Consider the following 27,197-nt stretch of genomic DNA (forward strand, 5'->3'; position numbering starts at 1 on the left):
TGTAGGCCTACATGTTTTTAATCAACGATCATTTTCACCATGGAAATCATATTTTATGCAACACAGGAAAATGATATAAGACTTCGGTCTTGTTTATTCAGCCATTTCTTTTCCCTGTAAGAAGAAAGAAAAGAATGGATCAGTATTAACAATGAACATGCAATATATACTTTATATATTCAAAAGTATGTGGACACATCCATTTCATGAAGCTCACGACGAACAGTTCTTGTTCTGACATTTCTTCCAGAGGCAGTTTGGAACTTGGTAGTGAGTGTTGCAACCCGAAGACAGAATATTTTTTACACGCTACGTGTGAGCTTGTGGCCTACCACTTCGCGGCTGAGCCGTTGTTGCTCTTAGACGTTTCCACTTCACAATAACAGCACTTACAGTTGACCGGGCAGCTCTAGCAGGGCAGACATTTTAGAAATGACTTGTTGGAAAAGTGGCATCCTATGACGGTGCCACGTTGAAAGTCACTGAGCTCCTCAGTTTTGCCAATATTTGTCTATGGAGATTGCATGGCTTTGTGCACGGATTCTATACACCTGGCAGCAACTGGTGTGGCAACTGGTGTGGCTGAATAAACAAATCCACTATTTTGAAGGGGTGTCCACATACTTTTGTGTATATAGTGTATCTTAAATATGTTTTATTGAGTGTAAGAGGATTTATTGACTTCTGTGAAGCCCGAATCATAGGTGGTGTTGATGTGGTCATATCTGAGCATGAGTCAGATGTAGAATTAGTAGCAGCTCTGTACCTTTCCAGTGTCGCGGGTCTTGGCTCTGAGCTTGTTGACTTGAGTCTCAGCGATGTCAGCCCGCTCTTCAGCCTCCTCCAGTTCATGCTGAACCTTCCGGAACTTAGACATGTGGCCGTTGGCTTGTTCCTCCTGTGTGAGGAACAGAGAGGGAGAGCACAACATCAGCATTCAAAGTTTGAAGCTTCAGGTAGCAAATTATAATTATAATATTTTTTTTAAGGTATTTTAATTTTATTTTTATTGACAGATTTAGGGTTGCACTGTATATAGGGAGATAGATGATACAGTAGAGAAAGTGGGTGTCGTAAATGTGCATCCAACCACTGCCTCCAGTGCCTATTGTAAGTATTCGCCCCTCTTCACATTTTGTGTTACAAAGTGGTATTAAAATGGTTTTAAAATTTAAAAATTGTCAACGAGCTACACATAATTGTCTGGAACATATGCAAAACTATATGGAGTATGTTTTTTTTTTCAGTTGAACTGGTAACATTTTGATTTGTTTTCATTATGTGGTATGATTTCTCATTACATTATTTATGGAGAAATATTCTTCAAACTGTCTTGGAAGGGATCATCACGCAAAGTGTTAATCAATTGTACATAAAACTGGCAAATATATGAATTATTGTTGATGATGAACTAAGCAATGTTATCCATTCCAAATGAATGACACAATTGCGTTTTGGGGTATATTTTGTAAATGAACTTGTGATTATATATTTTATTATGTATGTGATGGAACATCTTTTAAGAATTATTGAAAAATAAAACACTATATCTTGACTAGATAAGTATTCCCCACTCCCCTGAGTCAACACATGCTATAAACAAATTAATTTAGCAACAATTACAATTAGTATTTGTTGGCCATCCTAAGTCTATAGGAGCGTTTGCACATCTGAATGGTGCAATACTTGCCTATTATTCTTCAAAAAATTATTCAAGCTCAGTCAATTTGGTTGTTGATCATCGCTAGACAGCCATTTTCTAGTCTCACAATATATGTCTAAGCAATTATATGTCAAAACTGTAACTAGGCCACTCAGGAATGTTTACTGTCTTCTTGGTAAGTGACTGCAGTGTAGATTTGACCTTGCGTTTTAGGTTGTCTTGCTGAAAGGTAAATTCATCTCCCAGTGTCTGGTGGAAAGCAGGACTGAATCAGGTTTTCCCTCTATGATTGTGCCTGTGCTCAGCTCCATTCCATTTTTCCCCCCTGAAAAACTCCCTCGCCCTTGTCGATGACAAGCATACCAGTAACATGATGCAGCCACCATCATGCTTGAAAATATGGAGAGTGGTACTCAGGGATGTGTTGGGTTTGATTTGCCCCAAACCTAACACTTTCTATTCTGGAAAAAACGGTTATTCCTTTGTCACATTTTTTGCAGTTTTACTTTAGTGCCTTTGTTGCAAACAGGATGCATGTTTAGGAATATTCTGTACAGGCTTCCTTCTTTTCACTCTGTCAATTAGATTAGTATTGTGGAGTAACTACAATGTTGTTAATCCATCCTCAGTTTTCTCCTATCACAGCCATTAAACTCTGTAACTGTTTTAAAGTCACCATTGGCCTCATGGTGAAATCCTTGAGCAGTTTCCTTCCTCTCTGGCAACTGAGTTAAGAAGGATGCCTTTATCCTTGTATTGACTGGGTGTATTGATACACCACACAAATTCTATAATAGTTTGTAAGCTTTCCAATGATATCAAACTCAACCGTTTATCTTTTCCAATGAGGAAAATATGGCTGTCTCATGGTAGTGAGGTCAAAATAGGTCAACTTTTAATACCCCTATCTTCATAATGTTTTGACATTCAGTTCCAAAAAGTAACTTTCTGACCACTTCTACCATGGGCAAATATGTATGGCAAGTTATGTTCAAATCAAAAGGTGATTCAAATCAAGTGGAACGACCCAGGAAGAACTGTGCAGATATGAAATGTAACAGATTAAAACCTTTTGGACATTTTACTGTAATTCTCATACCAAACTTTGCATCTGCACAGTTTTTCCAGTAAATGTGTAATTTAAAAATAATAATAATAATTGTGTAAATTGTTAAAAATAGTAATTGTGCATAGAGTTGGTTGCTATGTTAAAATGTATAAATCAATGTTTTTTTGTTTGGCATTTTAAAGTTTAAAAAAAAATCGGGCTCAGCTCAATTACATCTTTTCCTTTCACTTTGACATTATGTAGAGTTTGTGACCTCCCCTAAAAAAAATAACTGTTTCAAATCCCCTAAAAAAAATAACTGTTTCAAATCCCACTTTGTAACACAACAAAATGTGAAAAGAATCCAATGGGTGTGAATTCTTATAGAAGCTGTATGTGATCGACCACTAGACTAGTCCCCCTCCTTCAAGTTGGTCAAATGTAGACATGGGAGTAACTCAAAACATGTATGTGATCCAGCTCGACCACTAGACTAGTCCCCCTCCTTCAAGTTGGTCAAATGTAGACATGGGAGTAACTCAAAACATGTATGTGATCCAGCTCGACCACTAGACTAGTCCCCCTCCTTCAAGTTGGTCAAATGTAGACATGGGAGTAACTCAAAACATGTATGTGATCCAGCTCGACCACTAGACTAGTCCCCCTCCTTCAAGTTGGTCAAATGTAGACATGGGAGTAACTCAAAACATGTATGTGATCCAGCTCGACCACTAGACTAGTCCCCCTCCTTCAAGTTGGTCAAATGTAGACATGGGAGTAACTCAAAACATGTATGTGATCCAGCTCGACCACTAGACTAGTCCCCTCCTTCAAGTTGGTCAAATGTAGACATGGGAGTAACTCAAAACATGTATGTGATCCAGCTCGACCACTAGACTAGTCCCCCTCCTTCAAGTTGGTCAAATGTAGACATGGGAGTAACTCAAAACATGTATGTGATCCAGCTCTAGAGTCCCCCTCCTTCCACTGGGAGACTCCAGTCCCCTCCTTCAAGTTGGTCAAATGTAAACATGGGAGTAACTCAAAACATGTATGTGATCCAGCTCGACCACTAGACTAGTCCCCTCCTTCAAGTTGGTCAAATGTAGACATGGGAGTAGTTGGTCAAATGTAGACATGGAGTACTCAAAACATGTATGTGATCCAGCTCGACCACTAGACTAGTCCCCCTCCTTCAAGTTGGTCAAATGTAAACATGGGAGGAACTCAAAACATGTGCATCATCTCTTCAGCAATTATTTGCACTATCAATTGAGTCATTGGTGGCTGATGTGCAGTAGCAACACTTACTTCAACTTGTAATGTCTCCTAGGGAAGAAATATGTTTTTGAATGTATGCTTTCAGAGTATTTGACTAATGAAGGCTGCTCACCGCTTCCTCAGCCTGTCTCTTGTAGGCCTTCACTTTCATCTGCAGCTTATCTACCAAGTCCTGAAGTCTGCCAACGTTCTTCTTATCCTCCTCAGTCTGTGGGAGAAGATCAAAGAATCAAAGCCCAGTAGATTCATACACAAACCTGTCTGTGTTTGCATCAACCCACTGGGCAAAGGCATCAATTCAACATCTATTTCACATTGGTTCAATGTATTTTCATTGAAATGACGTGGAAACGATGTTGATTTAACCAGTGTGCTCAGTGGGAAGTGTTTGAAGAAGGTGCTTTCTCTTACCTGGTAAGTGAGCTCCTTGACTCTGCGCTCATACTTGCGGACTCCCTTGACTGCGTCTGCACCTCTTCTCTGCTCAGCCTCCACCTCAGTCTCGAGCTCACGAACCTTTGTGAAATAGATGAACGTAGGCATTTGTTTGAGGGGGTGAAATCAGACATAGCAAATCTTTGTTAAACCAATGTATATTCTTCTACTCAGTCAAGGAGGCAAAATTGTTGTCTGTTCCTATATACTTTTGCAATTTTAATTGAAGGGGTCTGTATTGATAAAAGCTTTTCATTATGTAGTTTGGTTATTGACAGAAAAAGTCATTACGCAATGCTCCTGTGTATTGTTACAGTGCATTCAGAAAGTATTCAGACCCTTTCCCCTTTTCCACATTTAGTTACATTACAGCCTTATTTTCTCCTCATCAATCTGACATCACAATACCCCATAATGACATCACAATACCCCATAATGACATCACAATACCCCATAATGACATCACAATACCCCATAATGACATCACAATACCCCATAATGACATCACAATACCCCATAATGACATCACAATACCCCATAATGACATCACAATACCCCATAATGACATCACAATACCCCAAAATGACATCACAATACCCCATAATGACATTACAATACCCCAAAATGACATTACAATACCCCATAATGACATTACAATACCCCATAATGACATTACAATACCCCATAATGACATCACAATACCCCATAATGACATTACAATACCCCATAATGACATCACAATACCCGATAATGACAAAGCGAAAACATTTTTTTTATGTTCGCAAATGTATTATAAAACTAAACACAAATACCTTATTTACATAAGTATTCAGACCCTTTGCTATGAGCTAAGTTGTATCCTCTTTCCATTGATCATCCTTGAGATGTTTCTACATCTTGATTGGAATCCACCTGTGGTAAAATCAATTGATTGGACATGATTTGGAAAGTCATACACCTGTCTATATAAGGTCCCAAAGTTGGCAGTGCCATGAGATTCTCTAGTCTGGAGAAACCAAGATTGAACTCATTGGCCTGAATGCCAAGCGTAACATCTGGAGGAAACCTGGCACCATCCCTACGGTGAAGCATGGTGGTGGAAGCATCATGATGTGGAGAGGTTTTTCAGCTGCAGGGAGACTACTCAGGGAAAGATGAAGGGAGCAAAGTACAGAGAGATCCTTGATGAAAACCTTCTCCAGAGCACTCAGGATTTCCAAAAGGACAACAACCCTAAGCACACAGCCAAGACAATGCAGGAGTGGCTTCGGGACAAGTCTCTGAATGTCCTTGAGTGGCCCAGCCAGAGCACGGACTTGAACCTGATCGAACATCTCTGGAGAGACCTGAAAATAGCTGTGCAGCAATGCTCCCCATCCAACCTGACAGAGCTTGAGAGGATCTGCAGAGAAGAATTTGAGAAACTCCCCAAATACACATTTGCCAAGCTTGTAGCGTCATACCCAAGAAGACTCGAGGCTGTAATTGCTGCCAAAGGTGCTTCAACAAAGTACTGAGTAAAGGTTCTGAATAATTATGTAAATGTGATATTTCAACTTTTTTATTTATAATAAATTAGCAAACATTTCTGAAAACCTGTTTTTTCTTTGTCATTATGGGGTATCGTGTGTAGATTGATGATTATTTTTTTTGTTGAAGTAAAGGGATCTGAAAAACTTTCCCGAATGCACTGTATATAATCAAATACATTTCCAGCAATCAGTCCACCTCATTGAGAACCAGACTTCCTGAATCGGAAGCCTGATGAAAATGGCATGAATTTGCTATAAAGAAAAAGGGTGTAAATCTGGTGTAAATCATTGACGCCTCACAACACACCAAAACAATCAAATGACTTGTTTGGGCAGAGAGTGTCCAAAGGAGTTGTAATGCCTTCATCTGGGGGGGTTCTGGAAATGTAACATCCAATAAAAATGGAGCTTCCAGCGGACCATTCTAGGCGTTTCGGCTAATACAAAATTATCCAGACCTCCAAAGGAGGTGTGGCGACGATGTGATTTCGAAGTATGGACATAGACATAATTCACGCTAACACACCCTGCTGTTAACTCACCCTGGACTCCAGTTTCTGGAGCTGCTTCTTGCCTCCCTTCATGGCCAGATTCTCAGCCTCATCCAGTCGGTGCTGCAGGTCCTTGACTGTGACCTCCAGGTTCTTCTTCATCCTCTCCAGGTGAGAGCTGGTGTCCTGCTCCTTCTTCAGCTCCTCAGCCATCATGGCCGCCTGGAATGGTAGTTTGTTTAATTTATGCACCAATTGGCACCAATCATAACGTCCCTCTGAGATCTTTGTTGTTGTAAACCAGCTCAGCTACCATTGGCCCTTGGTGACAAATCATGTGGATGTAATTCAATAGATCATAAGGACTCACGTCAGTGATGGCCTTCTTGGCCTTCTCCTCTGCGTTCCTGGCCTCCTGGACAATGTCCTCCACCTCTCCCTGCACCTGCACCAGGTCAGTCTCCAGCTTCTTCTTGGTGTTCAGAAGGCTGGTGTTCTGGAAGATGAAACAAAACCATTTGTTTGAATCTCAAGAGAACTTACAAGGCAGAAAAGGTATGCTTGGTTGAGTTTATTGAGAAATGGCTTAGAGCCGCACCTGGGAGTGCAGGAGTCCAACGCGCTCGCTGGCATCTACCAGCTCAGTCTCAGCCACTTTGCGGCCTCTCTCAGTCTGCTCCAGAGCAACTCTCAGCTCCTCAATTTCAGCCACCATCAGACCGTTCCTGCGCTCCACCATGGCTACCTGCTCCTTCATGTCCTCTGAGGCACGGACAGCGTCATCAAGGTGCAATTGGGCATCCTGGGGTTCAAAATGACATAGGTTCATTAGGACTTGTGGAAGTAGAGGCGATAGGATTTGTGATAGAACTGTTCATTGGTAAGAATTTCCCCAATATCCCTACCTTTCTACAGTATATTAGTCAACACAGTCAATTCCTCTGTTCCAATCTTTTCTACAGATTCACAAACAAATCCCTCCCCATGTTCAGATGTTTGAGCCTGATATCCCAGTCCCTTTACCTTGAGCAGTCCCTGGACGTTCCTCAGCTGTTTCTGGGCCTCAGCGGCCTGCCTGTTGGAGTGGCTCAGCTGGATCTCCATCTCATTCAGATCTCCCTCCATCTTCTTCTTCACCCTCAGGGCGTCATTCCTGCTCCTGACCTCAGAGTCTAGGGTGCTCTGCATGGAGTCAACCATCCTCTGGCTGCTCCTCTTGATCTGCTCCATCTCCTCGTCCTTCTCAGCCAGCTTCCTGTCCACCTCACCCTTGATCTGGTTCAGCTCCAGCTGCACACGCAGAATCTTGGATTCCTCGTGCTCCAATGTTCCCTGGATAAGGAGAAGGTCCGGTAAATTGTGTTCAATACATGGATTGGATGTGCATTGGATGTACATTGGATGTGTATAACACAAGGAATTAAATATGTATAACTACAATAAACACAAATACAGGGAGCATTGAACTGTAGCTGGCACTGGCTATTGTTACACTGCTTTTCCCATCAAACAGCTGCAGTTTGTACCTCAGCCTCCTCCAGAGCGGTCTGGATCTCAGACTTCTCTGTCTCCACGGTCTTCTTGGCCTTCTCCAACTCATGGATGCTCTTGCCAGTCTCTCCGATCTGCTCAGTCAGATCAGAGATCTCCTCTGCACACACAAGCACAGGAGCAGTTTAGACTTGGTGGAGATTTTCGGTGGATATCTCCAGTGCACTCAAGTTGACATTGAATCATAATGATTAATTCATTATTTACTCAGTAGTTCATATGGTCTTGCAAATCTAATTGCTCCTGCTTCCTTGGGTTTTTCAAAGGAATTACAAGTTCAAAAAAGGATATTTTATACCGTTCTAAAATGGTGTTATCAAAATGTTAATGGTTACAGTTTTCTCCATCTTCAATACCCCAGTCAAACATGAGCCAAGTAAAACTGCTGTCAAATGCTCACGTTGCAGGTTCTTGTTCTCTCTCTTCAGAGTCTCCAGATGATCCAGAGCCTCCTCGTAGGAGTTCTTCATCTTGAAGAGTTCAGTGCTCATAGAGCGAGCCTCCTTCTGAGCTCCTTCCAGCTCAGCCTGGCTCTCCTCATATTTCTGCTTCCACTCTGCCAGGACCTAGGGCGAATCCATGGGATTTTCAGTAGAAGGGATTGAATGCTACAATTACACTACAATTAATCATATAGCAGAACCTAGGGTAAGTTTATTTATTTTCACCTTGTCAAAGTTCCGCTGCTTCTTGTCCAAGTTGGCGGCCATTGCGTTGGCTCTCTCAACGTCAATCATGAGGTCCTCCACCTCTCCCTGCAGCCTCTGCTTGGTCTTCTCCAGAGAGGCGCACTTGGAGTTGGTCGCCTCAATGGTCTCCTCAGCGTCCTGCAGACGCTGGGCCAGCTTCTTCCTGTTTGACGACAGAAGGTGTAGGAATGTTACAATACATATGGAACCTCACCATCCACACCCTATATTTGAGTTGTTGCTGTTGCGTGTGACTCACTTGGCCTCCTCCAGCTCCTCTGTGCGCTGGATGGCATCAGTTTCATACTTAGTCCTCCACTGAGCCACCTCACTGTTCGCTTTGGACATGCCGCGCTGCAGCTCTGCCTTGGCCTCCTGCTCCTCCTCAAACTGCTCTCTCAGGAGGTCACAGTCATGGCGGGCAGACTGGACACCGTGGGCCAGGGCGTTTTTAGCCTGTGAAAGAGAACGACAAAGAGATATTAGAGAGATAGTACAGCAAATGACAGTAGAAGTCTGAGGATGGCGTCACCATCTATCTATATGAAGATATGGCTATTAACTCTGTGGTCGGTAGTGTCCGTTTTATGTCCCTTACCTTGACCTCCTCCTCAATCTGCCTCTTCAGCTCCTCAACCTGTTGGATGAAGGCCTGTTTTCCTCTGGTCAGCTGAGACACCAGGGCTTCCTTCTCCTCCAGCTGGCGTCCAAACTCACCTGCAGGGATAGAGGGATACCTTGTTAATGGGGTCTCTGACCTCCTAAGATTGAAAATGTATTGTTAGGTATTGTAGGGCATTGTGATGTGGTGAATAGCACACTATAAACTATTGTGGACTGGACTATCAGGATATAGCCCCCAATACATGTTCTTGTGTTTTACTGAAGGAAACCATTTGCTTGTTGTTCATTGTTGATGATGGTACCATTTTCTGTCAGGAGTCTGGCCCTCTGTCCACTGATGTCGTTGATCTGGCGAGAATTCTCATCATTCTTAGTCTTGAGCTCACTCAGCTGGTCCTCAAGAGTACGGCACATCTTCTCCAGATTGCCCTGTTAGTGAAACATGTTCCATCATTACTTTATATATGGGACTCCTGTCAGCTGCAGTTCTCTTGAATGGTAATGTATTTTAACCCTCCTCAACGCTGCTTGATCAAAATATCACTACTCACCTTAGCCTTGGCGACGGCCTCCATGTTGCTGGAGAGGTCATCAATCTCCATCTTGTACTCGCTCTTCTCCTTCTCTAGCTTCTGCTTGACACGCTGCAGGTTGTCGATCTGCTCCCCGAGCTCAGCCACACTGTCGGCCTGCTTCTTGCGCAGAGCGGCGGCTGTGGCCTCATGCTGCAAAGTGGACTCTTCAAGATCACGACGCAGCTTCTGGAACTCAGCCTCACGCTTTTTGTTCATCTCAATCTGAGCAGCAGTGGCGCCACCGGCCTCCTCCAGCCTCTCGCTGATCTCCTCAAGTTCCCTGGAGAGATCGGCCCTCTGCTTCTCAACCTTAGCCCTGGCAGCACGCTCAGCCTCAATTTCCTCCTCCAGCTCCTCAATACGGGCCTAGAACAGGGGCAGGACCAGGAGGAATGAACACTACAATGCAGTTGAAACAATTGAATGTGTTCACACAAAGCCAGTTCCACTAATAATATATAATAATATATAATATATAATAATATATGCCACTAATATATTCTGTAGAAACTTTCCCATGCAGGAACCAAAACCACAATGGTAAAAAGCACCATCTTTACAATGGTAAGAAGGACCAGTAAGAAGCACCATCTTCCATCCTACTGAGCCATCAGAAGCCACCAGGAAAAATGTGTGCTGCCAGATTAATTGTTTTCAGGAAATGAAGGAAATGATTCAGGTGTTGGCTTTCCTGTACTGGAGCTGAGATTCTGTACTGTACCTGGAGTTCCTTGATCTTCTTCTGCAACTGAGCTCCCAGAGACTGTTCATCCTCAACCTTGCTGAGGAGCTGGCTGGTCTCAAACTCCTTTCTAAGAAACACAAACACGTAGATTGCAGAGTTTTGGTTCGATATTGTAAAGAGAGAGTATCATACCATTCAGTTTTCTTTCAAGAATCACATGCAAATGGTAATTCATAATTACAAGGATTAGTCAAGAACAACCATTATTTTGATCATTATGGCAGGTAGGACTGTGTGTTTACTTCTTGATTTTCTCATCGGCTTGCTGCTTGTCATTCTCCAGGTCCATTATGGACTCCTGGGCCAGTTTCAGATCTCCCTCCAGCTTTCTCTTGGCTCTCAAGGTCCATACGGAGCTTCTTCTCTTGCTCCAGAGAACCCTCAAGCTATAAGATATAACCACAATGTTCAAATCTTAACAACTGAAGATTATATCATCTCACATACTATAATGGCCAAAATGTCAAACTCCTCTCACGTCGTCCACTTGCTGTTCCAGCTTGGTCTTGGCCTTGGTCAGAGTGTTGACTTTGTCCTCCTCTGACTGCAGGTCGTCCAGTGTCTGCTGGTGGGCCTCTTGGAGGGCTTTCTTCTCCTTGGTCAGCTTGGCAACACTCTCATCCATAGACGCCATCTCCTCTGTCAGGTTTTTAACCTGAAAACCGCCACAACAAAATTTGTCTTTGATCTCTTCACCATGAAGGGGACATTTACAGTGGTTTGATGTACAGGTAACTGCCCAAAAACACAAAACACCAACATAGTGTGTTTGGCCACCACGAGCTGCCAAATCAGTTTCAATGCTCTTTGACAGATTCTACAAGTGTCTATAAATCTATTGGAGGGATGTAACAACATTCTTCCACAAGAAATTTGGTGTTTTGTTGATGGTTGTGGAAAATGTCTCAGGCGCAGCATCTCCTGTAAGTGTTCTATCCGGTCACTGAGACCCTTTAAAACTCCTTTGAGACTCTTTCAAAGTCACTGAGATCTCCTCTAACCGTGGTAGACAAAATAATTCACTCCTGGTCATTTTTATACATGACACTAAGCATGATGGAATGTTAATTGCTTCATTTTGTTTTCATGAACCAACCGTGTTGAAGCACCTGCTTTCAATAAACTTTTGTATCCCTCATTCACTCAAGTGTTTTATTTAGTTAATTACCTGCATTAGTTTCATTCAGAAATGTCAACAACTACTGTACTTATATATTCAACCGGTGTACAACACCATGCCAGTGTACTGAATGGAACTCATAAAGAAGGGGGGAACGTGCAATGAGTGTGGGAAGTACTCCGCAACTTAAATTCTACTATTTTTTCATTTTTCCTGCACCCACAATGCGACTTTAATTCCATTTCTGTTAAGCTATGTTTTGAGTTGATTATTGTTTGGTGGTTAGACTGTCTCTGGTAAAAACACGAGACCTTGTTTTCAGTGGCGTGCTTCTCCTTCTCCACTTTGGCTAGGGTGAGCTCCAGGTCATCAATGTCCTTCTTCAGCTCAGAGCACTCATCCTCCAGCTTCCTCTTCTTGGCAGTCAACTCAGCATTCATCTCCTCCTCATCCTCCAGCCTCTCAGTCGTCTCTTTGAGTTTGGCCTCCAGCTGGATCTTGCTCTTGATGAGCCCCTCGCACCTTTCCTCAGCATCGTTCAGATTCTCTGATTCCTGTTTTCAGAACAGGAGAAAAAAAATCAGAGGCCTCACTTTGTTTATTAAAATATAGACATAATTTAGTTATAGATCAGAGCAAATTAATATAAATGGATTAAATATATTCATGGGCTATTAAAATGTGTGAGTTAGCCACATACTTCTTTCACAGTGTGTGTGTTTGTAAATGTTCCCTTTGAGGATTGTTGCTCACTCACAGATGTGACTTGGAGTGCCAGGTCATTTTTCTCTTGCAACAGGGACACCATCTTCTCCTCCAACTCCTTCTTCTTGGCCAGAGCCTTGGCCAGGTCTGTCTTCATCTTCTCATAGTTCTCCTTCATGTTGGCCAGCTCCTTCTCAGTCTCAGCACTCTTCAGCAGGGGCTTGATCTTGAAGTACAACTTCATCCATGGCCAGGTTTTCACATTCATGAATGAGCGGATGTTGTACTGGATGGAGAAGATGGCCTCTCTGGTCGACAGAAAGGATAGAGTGGCATTTTGAATGACATGGTGAGTGACATGGTGAGTGACATGCTTAATAAACCTACATTCTGGGAATCAAATAATAACAATTTGGAGCCCTGTCCCACTTTTGGTATACAGTTGTAACCAGGCATGATAATGAAAGGTTTTTCACTTTAAAATATTGACTAAACAAAAACCATTGGTTTCAAAGTTGAACAAACCATACAACTCTATGCACAAGGACACATTTTACAAAAACACTTTCACAGGAAGAACTGTGCAAATACAAAGTTTGTTAACAGTATCAATCGAAAGGAGATTTTACCATAATTCTATTACCGAAATTTCAAAGGCACAGTTTTTCCAGCACATTTGACATTTTATATTTTGTATTTGCTGTATTTACATTCTTGAAAGCATTGTGACATCATTGTGCTTAGATTTGTATGGCTTGTTAAATTTTGAGAACGTTTCTTTGTTTGGCATACATTTTAAAGTGAAAAGTCGGGAGTTTCCGTTTCCATGGAATTGCCCAACCCCCTTCGTAAATTCATAGACAGCGTTCTTGATGCAAGGACTGAAAGGAAAACTGAACAGCTTTCCAAACTTACTTTCTCATTATGATCAACTCACATCATATACAGTATATAATCATGATGAATTACATACAGGTGGTTCACAGAAAGCTTTGCCAAGATGTCTACTCTTCCTCACCTCCTCTCCATCATCTTGGTGAACTCTTTCCTCATGAGGAATCCACGGCTGAGAGCCTGGACCATGCCGACCAGAGCTGCTAGCTTCTCATCTCTCATCTCCTCCAGGACACCCAGCAGACCGGCTTTGAAGAACACCTGACACAGGTTAACATGGTCAATGGAAGCACAGTGGTAACACATAGAAAGGGTTGAATCAAAAGAGGGGAACAACACCAGTAGACTGATTTAGTTTATCTTCTATATTATTAGTAATGTTTGACTTTGAAAAACAAAACAAAAACAGTACAATGTTTTTCCACCTTTATACCCCATTAGTTACATTGTGGTTAACATTTTTGTAGTTGTGTTTTGTTGTCAGCCATGGCTGGGTTGTATTTGACTGACCTTGGTGTGTCCAAATTTATAATCCTCGTGATTTATATCAATGGACCCAAGTAGCTTCTCAGAAGCCTTCTTGTTGTCCATGAACTGGCCCTCGGGGATGACACTGGCATTCAGTACTTTATACCTGAATGAGGAGACATTTTTAACATATGCCAAGTTGCAATAGCTTGGTTAAATTACGTAAAAGGTAAGCCTCAGGGCACTTGTCCGGGGCAAATACATTTTTGGGGGGACAAGCAGATTATAGATTTAAGTTGTCAGAATGGAGAATTTAAAAAGATCACAATATCAAGCATTCAGAAGAATTAGATTGAAGTGTCCTCCGGGTTCTGGATAAGTTGCTAAAAAGTTATGTCAATCCCTGAGCCTATTCTGATGCCGGGAAACCCTTGGAGCAGAAATTCTGTGTGTACATTAGTGTTTATAAGCATGTACCTCTGCTTGAAGTCAGCATAGATGATTCTGCTGGGGAAGCCCTTTCTGCAGATCCTGATACCCTCCAGAACACCATTACACCTGAGCTGGTGGATAACCAGGAAGTTCTCCATCAGACCTGGAAACACAAACCAAGTCTCATTTAATACTCATAAACAGGTTAAAGATTCAGATGGTTAAGGTTAGTGATACTGTACTGATAAGATGTCCTATTTAACTCAATATACACCTGGAGTCTTTGACTCGTTGGGGATCAGGCAGCGCACAAAGTGAGGATGAGTGCTCCTCAAGTTGGTCATCAGCTTGCCCAAGTTCTCCTGTAAGAGGGTTACAAACCATTTTCTCAGAAATAATTTATCATCGTCAAGGCACCTTTTGAAGGACTGAATAGACACATTTCAGAAGCTCACCCTGAACTGGGACGACACAGTCTGCATGGAACCACCCTTCTTCTTGCCTCCTTTCTTGGTTGTATCTGTTCAAATGAGGGGAAAGTAAAAGATAACTATAAACTCGATAAACACTCTTATCTGAATAACCCTGAGAAATAGTGATACATTCAAAGTCAAATCAAATTGTATTTGTCACATGCTTCTTAAACAGCAGTTGTAGACCAACAGTGAACCCTTCCCAACAATGCAGAGAGAAAAATATCGAAAAAAATAGAGTGTAAAAATACACAATGAGTAACAATAACTTGGCTATATACACGGGGTTCCAGTACTGAGTCCATTTGCAGGGGTACAAGGTCATTGAGGTAGATATGCACATATAGTCAGTCAATATAAACGTAATAATACTGAATTCCCCCTCGACCACACCCACAAATTGTGGAGATTTAAAAAAAAAAAAAATCCCATTGATCCCCGGTGTAAAATCTTTTATTATACAGAAATAACAAAACATCCCCAAAAGCTTCCCGTGTTGTAACCAGGTCAAAAATCCAGACCCGGTTCACAATGCTCCCACAGAAGAGAGCATTGTGAACCCTGCAAGAAGAGCCTTGTGGTTTCTGGCTGTACGGAAATGTGGGGACCTGGTGTCCAATCAGGCTACACATAGCATTTATGTGTGGAAAACATTTCATCACCCATAAGACATTTCACTGGTTTAGTAAAGTCTGTTTTGTATTTCTACTCACTACCAGAGGCTGTATAGTCTGTTTGTATTGTTGGTCTAGGTTGATAGCTAACTAGCATCCACTCACTACCAGAGGCTGTATAGTCTGTTTGTATTGTTGGTCTAGGTTGATAGCTAACTAGCATCCACTCACTACCAGAGGCTGTATAGTCTGTTTGTATTGTTGGTCTAGGTTGATAGCTAACTAGCATCCACTCACTACCAGAGGCTGTATAGTCTGTTTGTATTGTTGGTCTAGGTTGATAGCTAACTAGCATCCACTCACTCATGTGGCTGCTAGCAACGTCATGAAAAGGGGCATGAGGGAAGCCCTACAATATTATATTATTTTAAGTAGTGAGAATACTCTGGAGTAGGCAATGTTGAAAATAAATCTTTACACATGTACTTTGCATAAATGTCGTTTTGTAATTGACTATAACAAGCAGACAAAAAGTAAATTTTGTTTGAAAAAGGCCAAGTATTTACTTTGAGCCAATGGGGTAACCTAGGTAACCATATGTTGTTTTCCCCACAGGCGGATAGGGTGGTGGCGTTCTATCTAATACCGTCTGGGTCTATAGTTATGGTGGCTAGGCAGCAGGATAGATAATAAACATAACTAACTTCCTTCTTACTGGACACAGAGACATAGAAATGTTATCCACAAGTTTATCTGACTTTGGGGAAGTATATAAAGGGTATCATTGCCAAAATCCTGAAATATTCCTTTATGGAAAATGTGGGTCTGAGTTTTAACTGGTGCTTAGTTAAATCTTTTGACGTGATGCTAGTCTTACCCTCAGGTGGGGCAGCAGGGTACAGGGCAGCCAACAGTTTGACTGAGGCCTTCCCGTACATCAGAAGAACGGATTCGTTCAGGGGGTCCTTGTTCTTCTCCAGCCAGCCAGTGATGTTGTAGTCCACAGTGCCGGCGTAGTGTACCAGAGAGAAGTGGGCCTCTGCCTTGCCTTTGGCAGGCTTGGGTTTCTCATACGCCTTGGTTTTGCCAAGATGCTGGTCGTTCAACTTGTTCTTGAAGGTAGTGTCTGAAGCCTTGGGGAACATGCACTCCTCTTCAAGGATGGAGAAGATGCCCAATGGCTTTAAGAAAAGAGGTTTAAGAAGCATTTATTCCTTTAGTAAACATGCTATTATAGGATTCAATTATTTTAGGGTCACATATATTGAGACATATTGAGTTCTCAACCGTCAGATACATTGTACCTCTGTGATAATATATCACACATCACTCGCTATGAGCTTTGCTGTTGTGGTCCATTATAATCTTCACAGACAGTTTACCTTCTCAATAAGCTCAATGCAGGCAGCCAAGTCCATGCCGAAGTCAATGAAGGCCCAGACAATTCCCTCCTTCTTGTACTCCTCTTGCTCCAGGACGAACATTGTGTGGTTGAAAAACTGTTGCAGTTTCTCATTGGTGAAGTTGATGCACAGTTGCTCCATACTGTTGTACTGTTGAAGCAATTTCAAAAGGGATCATTTCATTGTACAAGGCTGTAATCCCTCTCAATCACAACTAATTGTCTTGTTATGGTCTAGTACTCACATCAAAGATCTCAAATCCGGCAATGTCGAGCACACCGATATAGAACTGCCTTGGATTCTTGGTGTCCAACATCTCGTTGATACGGATGACCATCCACAAGAACATCCTCTCATAGATGGACTTGGCCAGAGCCATGACTGCATTATAAACCTGCAAAGATAATACCTCAAATGAATACAGGAGATATTGACCATGACTCGTGGTTAAGTGATAAGTGTTTGGAAAAACAAAAGTACTGTAAAACAAAAAAGCTATGCACTCGTCCCCAACAGAATTACGGTGCTCAGAAAGTGTTTGACGCTGGTTTGACCACCTTACCTGAGGCACAGTCTGTCCCTTGGTCACATACTCGTTGCCAACCTTCACTCTGGGGTAGCACAGACATTTCAGCAACTCCGCTGAGTTCAGGCCCAGCAGGTAGCCGATTTTATCAGCCACTGGAGAGAGAACCAACATCAACAGACTCAGGCACTCAAGATCGCTTGTTTCTGATGTTACACTGACAACATAGTTTATCAAACTCTTTTGTGGGATAAGTTTTGAATTTCATCCTCAACCATTGCTTCAAATCATTTGTGGAGGTTGGGATTTAGTCTGCATCGTTTATCTCCTAACTGACTTTCATGTGGTACTGTCTGTCTTACCGTTTCTATTTCCAAATACATTTAAACTCAGTTTTTCACATTTCTGTTTTAGGTCAGTTAGGATCACCACTTTATTTTCAGAATGTGAAATGTCAGAATAATAGTAGAGAGAATTATTTATTTCAGCTCTTAATTCCTTCATCACATTCCCAGTGGGTCAGAAGTTTACATACACTCAATTAGTATTTGGTAGCATTGCCTTTAAATTGTTTAACTTGGGTCAAATGTTTCAGGTAGCCTTCCAAATGCTTCCCACAATAAGTAGCCTAACACAACCTTGGGTGAATTCTGGCCCATTCCTCCTGACAGAGCTGATGTAACTGAGTCAGATTTGTAGGCCTCCTTGCTAGAACATGCTTTTTCAGTTCTGCCAATATATTTTCTATTGGATTGAGGTCAGGGCTTTGTGATGGCCACTCCAATACCTTGACTTCATTGCCCTTAAGCCATTTTGCCACAACTTGGAAGTATGCTTGGGGTCATTGTCCATTTAGAAGACCCATTTGCGACCAAGCTTTAACTTCCTGACTGATGTCTTGAGATGTTGCTTCAATATATCCACATAATTTTCCGTCCTCACGATGCTATCTATTTTGTGAAGTGCACAAGTCCCTCCTGCAGCAAAGCACCCCCACAACATGATGCTGCCACCCCCATGCTTCACAGCTGGGATGGTGTTCTTCGGCTTGCAAGCCTCCCCCTTTTCCTCCAAACATAACGATGGTCATTATGGCCAAACAGTTTTATTTCTGTTTCATCAGACCAGAGGACATTTCTCTAAAAAGTTTGATCTTTGTCCCTATGTGCAGTTGCAAACCGTAGTCTGGCTTTTTTATGGCGGTTTTGGAGCAGTGCCTTCTTCCTTGCTGAGCGGCCTTTCAGGTTATGTCGATATAAGACTTGTTTTACTGTGGATATAGATACTTTTGTACCTGTTTCCTTCAGAATTTTCACAAGGTCATTTGTTATTGTTCTGGGATTGATTTGCACTTTTCGCACCAAAGTACGTTCATCTCTAGGAGACAGAAAGCGTCTCCTTGCTGAGCGGTATGACGGCTACGTGGTCCCATGGTGTTAATACCCGTTATTGTTTGATCAGATGAACGTGGTACCTTCAGGCATTTGGAAATTGCTCCCAAGGATAAACCAGACTTGTGGAGGTCTACATTTTTTTCAGAGGCTTTGGCTGAGTTTGAAGGTAGGCCTTGAAATACATCCACAGGTACAACTCCGATTGACTCAAATTATGTCAATTTGCCAATAAGAAGCTTCTAAAGCCATGACATCATGTTCTGGAATTTTCCAAGCTGTTTAAAGGCACAGTCAACTTAGTGTATGTAAACTTCTGACCCACTGGAATTTAATACAGTGAATTATAAGTGAAATACTCTGTCTCTAAACAATTGTTGGGAAAATGACTTGTGTCATGCACAAAGTAGATGTCCTAACCGACTTGCCAAAACTATAATTTGTTAACAAGAAATGTGTGGATTGGTTGAAAAACAGGTTTTAATGACTCCCCTCCTAAGTGTATGTAAACTTCCAACTTCAACTAATAAAATCAAATCAAACTGTATATCTATGAGTGCGACTCACCCTCTGTGCCGTCTGGCTCGGCCTGCTCCTCACGCTGCTTCTGCTTGAATTTCAAGTTGCCATGATGCATTACAGCACCTGTCAACTTGTAGATGGACATCTTCTCATCATTAGTGAAGCCCAGGATCGTAATGGCATCCTGGAATTAGAGAGGAAGTGCAACAGTGATGAACTCAACAGTAGGTTGGTCTGTTACAGAACACTACAGTTCTGTGTTCAATCCAGAACAAACAGGATGGATAGAATTGACTGGCTTCTCTGTTTCACATGATTACTTTTGGCCAACACTAAGTGTTGGTGAAGTGCGGAGTCATGACAAGTGGTTTGAGACAAATGTCAACTAACTCAAAGGTGCCCATCTGTCACCAAGTTGGAATTGCACAATGTTCCTACCCGTTCCATGTCTAGAGTTTGGTTAGCCCTTTGTATAACTCACGTCTGTGGCATCCAGCTCTTCCTTGTCGTTGATGCTGGCCACAGTGATCTGACCCTGGCTGATCATGGGATAGTCGTAGGGGTTTGTGGTGATGAGCGTCATTTCTGTGCACAACGGAAAACGGTTTCTCAGTTAAATCTCGTAGAATTCCACTGTCCCACCTTTACAGTATCTCACCCTCCTTTAGTCAGTAGATGGACTCAAAGATATATGTTGTATATAATAAATAGCATCAAAAGACTGGACTCAAGCTCCTAGAGTAGTGCATCACAGTCTTTCCCATGAAAGATCTATAAAGACCAGACACGTGTCTAGATGCCTTGTTATCTTGGATGTTCTCATTGTAATAGTATTAATAGATGGACTATGATTATTTTAATACAAATGTCTAAAATATTCATCATCTCAGTATCTTCCTTCCTCATCATCTCAACATAAAATAAAGCATCACCCCAACATCAACAAAAATGAAATTGCCGTGTTTGTTTTGTAGTTAAAAAGGAGGAAGACTAGTGTCTCCGATGACATCATCGATGTGCATCAAGTGATTTGAATCTACTAGTTGGCTACTAATTGGTTGATGATGTCATTGGAAACACGTCCTCTATATTTTTTACTACAAAACACAGAAATGCACCATTTTCACATAATGTTGATGTTGGGGTGATGCTGGAGAAGATTTCCAAGATGGAGATGGTTTCCCCCTAACCTCTACTTTTCCTTACCAACTAGCTCAGGTTTGTGGCCTGTCATCATCTGGTAGAAGATGTGGTAGCCTCTCTCATCGGGCAGCTGGAAGGACACTCTGGACTTCTCCAGCAGGTCTGAGAGACAAAGAGAGAGACAGAGCGCGAGAGAGAGAGAGAGAACATGAGAACATTACATACGATGACATGATCTCCCAAAAATATTCTGTGTGAATTAAAGAAAGCATTGAGAAACAATAAAATCCAACTCACAGGTCTCAATATCAGCTTTAGCCAGTTTGCCTGCTTGGAAGTGAATCCTGATGAATTTACCCTGTAGTAGAGCATGGGGGTTAGAAATAGGTATTTGATAGAACCCCTTGACATGTTAGTTTGTTGGACTGTTATAACTATTAGGAACTACTGACATGTTTTTTTTATTCCAAATATAATGTCACTTCCACAGTATGTCCTTCAAACTTACAAAGCGAGACGAGTTGTCGTTCCTCACTGTCTTGGCATTACCGTAAGACTCCAGCAGAGGGTTAGCTGCAATGATCTGATCCTCAAGAGACCCCTGATTGAGACAAACACACAAGTTGCTTAGAAACTGGTAAACCCTTTCTTGAAACAAGATTCACCGCTGGAGAAAAACGTTTACACCAAACTGAAATGTGTTAAAAAGGCACAACCTACCTGCATTTTGCTGGGGTCGACTTCCTTCTTGGCACCAGATACCGCAATGGTGGCGAAGTACTGGATGACACGCTTAGTGTTGACAGTCTTTCCTGCACCGGATTCTCCACTGGTTAATATGACAGAGAAAGAGGGGTTTTAGTCACAAATTGCGTCAGATTGGCTTTCACTAAGAAATAGCTTTAGAATATACACTGTTGACCTGTTTTCTAACAGAAGTAAATAATTAACAAATATTCCCACTCATTAATGTATTATTGCACATTGATGCACATTGATCCAGGGGTCATTCTTAATGTCATGTATTTTATAAAAACTTACGTAATCAGGACAGACTGGTTCTCCTTATCTGTAACCAAAAAAAAACATTTTGCTTAACATTATGGGTACATTATTGCATTCATAGTAGAGGTCGGCCGATTAATCGGAATGGCTGTTTAATTAGGGCCGATTTCAAGTTTTCATATTAACTGGTAATTGCCATTTTTGGACACCGATTGTGGCAGATTTTTATTTATTCATCATTATTTATTTTGTTTACCTTTATTTAACAAGGCAAGTCAGTTAAGAACAAATTCTTATTTTCAATGTCGGCCTAGGAACAGTGGGTTAACTGCCTTGTTCAGGGGCAGAACGACAGAGTTTTACCTTGTCAGCTCGGGGATTCGATCTTGCAACCTTCCGGCTACTAGTCCAACGCTCTAACCAGCTGCCTTACATTGCACTCCATGAGGAGCCTGCGTGGCAGGCCGACTACCTGTTACGCTAGTGCAGCAAGAATCCAAGGTAAGTTGCTAGCTAGCATAAAACGTATCTTATAAAAAACAATCAACCTTAACATAATCACTAGTAAACTACACACGGTTGATGATATTACTAGTTTATCTAGCGTGACCTGCGTTGCATATAATCGATGGGGTGCTTGTTGATTTCTCATCGAATCACAGCCTACTTCTCGAAAACGGGTGATGATTTAACAACCACGTTCGCGAAATGCACTGTCATTGCACCGATGTGTACCTAACCATAAACATCAATGCCTTTTTTTATTTTTATTATTTTTTAAATTGTACCTTTATTTAACCAGGCAAGTCAGTTAAGAACACATTCTTATTTTCAATGACGGCCTGGGAACAGTGGGTTAACTGCCTGTTCAGGGGCAGAACGACAGATTTGTACCTTGTCGGCTCGGGGGTTTGAACTAGCAACCTTGCGGTTACTAGTCTGCTAAATGGCATATATTATATATATTACTAGTCCAACGCTCTAGCCACTAGGCTACGCTGCCGCCCTTTCTTTAAAATCAATACAGAATATATTTTTAAACCTGTATATTCAGTTAATATTTCCTGCTAACATGACTTTCTTTTAACGAGTGAAATTTTGTCACTTGCGTTCCGTGCAATCAGTATATGTAGCAGTTTGGGCCGCCCGGCTCGTTGCGAACTGTGTGAAGACCATTTCTTCCTAACAAAGACCGTAATTCATTTGCCAGAATTGTACATAATTATGACATAACATTGAAGGTTGTACAATGTAACAGCAATATTTTACAATTGGAGACTAATGAAACTAACATACATGAGAAAACAGTAGATTCCCTCCCTACCCCCATCTGTCCATCCATCCATCCACCCATCCATCCATCCATCCATCCATCCATCCATCCATCCATCCATCCATCCATCCATCCATCCACCCATCCATCCATCCATCCATCCATCCACCCATCCATCCATCCATCCATCCATCCATCCATCCATCCATCCATCCATCCATCCATCCATCCATCCATCCATCCATCCATCCATGAGAGCTCTTACCAATCATCATGAACTGAAAGGCGTTGTCAGAGACGGAGAAGATATGGGGTGGAGCCTCCATCCTCTTCTTCCCTCTGTAGGCGTTGACGACCTCTTCGTCGTACACGGGGAGCCACTTGTAGGGGTTCACCGTGGCACAGAAGAGTCCAGAGTAGGTCTGGATGAAAGGGATTCATTTGAATTCGGGGATTAGTAAATCAGAATTACTTTTACCTGGATTCATGTGAGGATGTGGGTGTACTTTGGTATACTTATGTTGGTCTACTGTATTCTACCATTTAATTTACAGTTCCAAAAGTATTGGGACAGTGACAAATATTTTGTTATTTTGTCTCTGTACTCCAGCACTTTTTGATTTGAAATGATACAAATGACAATGAGGTTAAAGAGCAGACTGTCAATTTATCATACCCCCAAGACATGCTAACCCCTCACCATTACAATAACAGGGGAGGTTAGCATACCCCCAAGACATGCTAACCCCTCACCATTACAATAACAGGGGAGGTTAGCATACCCCCAAGACATGCTAACCCCTCACCATTACAATAACAGGGGAGGTTAGCATACCCCCAAGACATGCTAACCCCTCACCATTACAATAACAGGCGAGGTTAGCATGCCCCCAAGACATGCTAACCCCTCACCATTACAATAACAGGGGAGGTTAGCATACCCCCAAGACATGCTAACCCCTCACCATTACAATAACAGGGGAGGTTAGCATACCCCCAAGACATGCTAACCCCTCACCATTACAATAACAGGGGAGGTTAGCATACCCCCAAGACATGCTAACCCCTCACCATTACAATAACAGGGGAGGTTAGCATACCCCCAAGACATGCTAACCCCTCACCATTACAATAACAGGGGAGATTAGCATACCCCCAAGACATGCTAACCCCTCACCATTACAATAACAGGGGAGGTTAGCATACCCCCAAGACATGCTAACCCCTCACCATTACAATAACAGGGGAGGTTAGCATACCCCAAAGACATGCTAACCCCTCACCATTACAATAACAGGGGAGGTTAGCATACCCCAAAGACATGCTAACCCCTCACCATTACAATAACAGGGGAGGTTAGCATACCCCCAATACATGCTAAACTCTCACCATTACAGTAACAGGGGAGGTTAGCATTTGTTAGGTTTTTTTTTTTTTTTTGGGGGGGGTGATATTTGTTTGTAACTTTCTCACTCATCATTATTCACGATTTATTCAAGATCATCTGTAATTATAGTAGGAGCCACGTTAATGTAGAAGTATTTAGAAACATATTAAAATCTTATTTTCAATAGGTGACTCCAAAATGATTCTTGGGCCACTAAATAATCTGAAACATAACCAAAACAAACAGCAAATGCATCCAACCACAATGTTGATTTAATCATAGCACGCTAAGAATATGGGACCAAAGACTTTAACTTTTTACTACTTTAATATACATAAGTGTCCCAATACTTTTGGTCCACTAAAATGGGACTATGTACATAAAGTGCTGTAATTTCCAAACGGTTCACCCGATATTCATGAAAATACCCTCAGATTAAAGAGGATAGTCTGCACTTTTAACGTCATAGTCATTGTATAATTTCAAATCCCCAAAATCTGTCACTGTCCCAATACTTTTGGAGCTCACTGTATGTGTAGTACTGTGTGTGTATTTCTTATGTTGACGTATGTGTGTGTGTGTGTTTACACCTCTTTAAGGAATACCTAGGATAGGATAAAGTAATCCTTCTCACCCCCCTTAAAAGATTTAGATGCACTATTGTAAAGTGGCTGTTCCACTGGATGTCATAAGGTGAATGCACCAATTTGTAAGTCGCTCTGGATAAGAGCGTCTGCTAAATGACTTAAATGTATTCAGGTTTCTTACATAGATCATCCATGCTGCATAACGCTCTTTGAGGTTATACAACACAGAGGCTTCATTCAGGTAGGTCATCATGGCCATGTCCTCAATCTTGTCGTACTTAGGGGGGTTCATCTGATAGATGTCTGCTTCTTTGAACTCTTTTCCTTCCTGAAACAGTCAGAAATCTACATTACACACAGATCAAACTGGACATGACTGAATGCTTTTTGCTCCTGAATTAGTTAAAAAAAATTAAACTGCCATTTAATCCAACTACTCTGTTGTCACCCGTTGACACATACATGGTTATTCTTGACTAATCAATATCAATAATTCATGCCATTTTTAATTAGCAGTAAGAGAAATGGTGTGCTTGAAGGTTATATTCTGTTTATACCAAAACTAATCTGTCTTTTGTTACTGATTTTTATATTGTTTTTTTTTTTATCATTTTAATGATTTTTTTTCTTCAAGAAATAGAGTAATTGCACAAACTTCAACTTGAATACTTTTCAGATCAGACTTACCTCCTTAGTCCCATCAGGTTTGGTGACTGTCACAGTACACTTGCCATTGGCCCTGGCAGTGACCAAACCCTTTAGGTACAGCTCCTTGACATCTGTCACATAGCAGGCGTTCTTTGAATCAAAAGGTGCGGCTTGTGCCTCCATCCTCTCCCTCTCAGGCTTACGAAGGTACAAGGCAGCCTTGCCGTAGATTTGCATCTCCGCGTCCGTACTCATGGTGACGGATTACTAGGAAAGAGATGAAACAAGGAAACTAGAATGACTCTGTGGTGCTTCCTCCACAGTCAACAGAGTTAGATGAGCGATATCCCTCACAGTATATTTTCATCGTTTTTATATGAAGACTCAAACAATGTCTCACCTTCGTTTTCCCCTCCTACAGATGAAGTTGTACTTCTTGGATGAGCCTGTGAAACATTAGGGTGTTGTGAATTCTGAAGCCTTGTCATTTAGTCCCCCGAAAGGCTAGAAAACAATTTGAATGCCAACATTCAACCCAAATCATTACAGCCATGTCCAATTCAACTACAGGTTCAACTGGTAACTTTTTAATTGATTATTATTATTTTTTTAGCAACTTACGTTACTAGACATTCGGTCAAGAATTTAAATAAATACCTCTGAAAACCCAGTTACATTTGAGACCACCCTCTCAATTTACAAACAAGAGCAGAAGCACCACGTTTGACTGTGAATTAAAGTACCAGATTTTAAGTAAAAACAAATATTTTTTTACATTTTAAATCAATGCCACTTCATTGCATTTTGTCAATATTACAAGAGACAGGCAAAATATTTCTTTATGTAAAACTCAATTCAGACAATGCAGTTAGCTACTACCTCAGACGCTGAGCGCAAAGATGAGACAAATAAACAAATCTTAGGAGGTTGAGAGAGTCTTACCACAGAAGAAGAAGGTATCTGACTTATGGATGCTGGGTCCTCAGCTTCCTTATATCTGGTTGAAAGTGCCAACCAAGCAAAAGTTAATTATGGACCACCCTGGTGAAGGAAATGGATTGGATGAGAGACCTCTGTGTGTCTGTGTTTCACTAGCCCCTCCCACGTCAAGGAGCATCACACTCCTTATTCTTTTACTGTTGATATGTTCTAGGCTATTCTGAGACATACATTAAGGAGCATCAGGTAACCTACTGCAGGAATGTCCACAAATGGCATGTCTTTTTGCGCGCAATTACACTGGTCATTCGAAACGTCTGTAAAGTATCAATAGCCCTCACTTTAGGTTATGCAAAAAATACTTAACTAATGATTAGTAAATTATTTTATAAGGACCTATATTAAACATCTTATGAATCATTATGACATACTGTAAAAGTTAAGTGTTTATAAAAGCGTGAACAAGTAGCTTATTAACATGTACAAATGTGGGAGTAATGATTAATAAATGATGAGTAAACTAGTTATAATCCATTATAAGTGCTTTATTATAAGGTGTTATTGTAAAATGATACCCAATAATGTTATCCACTCATATTGCTGACCTCAAACTTTTATTACACTCATAGCAGCTGAGCTGGCTTCAATAAAAACTGATGTAACATTTATACGGAATAGTTACAATAAAGTCATTTATTCCTATTAATTTACCTTTCATGTCAATTCATCCTTTACTAAAGCCTCTATCCATAGGGTTGGGGTAGTAATGCTAGTCTCCGGTAAGTTTAATTAACACGTTACAATAGCAGCATCAAATTGCTCAGGTGCCTTCCACACCTGGGTTCAAATCGAATTTGCTTGAACCTGCCTTGAGTGTCAGACGGGTTGGGTTTGCACTTTTGGGACTATTCCATTGGTTTTCATTGCGTCTCGAAAGTGAAATCAAGCTAATCTAGCTCAAAAATGTGAAATGTACAATTTAAACCTCGGTCGACCTTGAGCAAGGGATTTAACCCCTGACGTGCTACAGCAG

General features: G+C 41.5%; 1 long non-coding RNA gene and 1 pseudogene across 1 annotated transcript; both read right to left on the reverse strand.

Annotated features, from left to right (window-relative positions):
- On the reverse strand, nt 1-26,205 carry LOC118401741 (myosin heavy chain, fast skeletal muscle-like; annotated as a pseudogene).
- Nucleotides 912-4,081, reverse strand: LOC127910900 (uncharacterized). The gene is made up of 3 exons (XR_008076695.1): nt 3,886-4,081; nt 3,602-3,676; nt 912-3,515 (listed from the first exon to the last, which is right to left on the reverse strand). It is a non-coding gene; the product is annotated as an uncharacterized LOC127910900 (long non-coding RNA).
- Nucleotides 26,206-27,197: the final 992 nt, after the last annotated feature.

The sequence above is a fragment of the Oncorhynchus keta genome, chromosome 23 (assembly GCF_023373465.1).
Source record: "Oncorhynchus keta strain PuntledgeMale-10-30-2019 chromosome 23, Oket_V2, whole genome shotgun sequence".
In the NCBI taxonomy this organism is placed as follows: domain Eukaryota; kingdom Metazoa; phylum Chordata; class Actinopteri; order Salmoniformes; family Salmonidae; genus Oncorhynchus; species Oncorhynchus keta.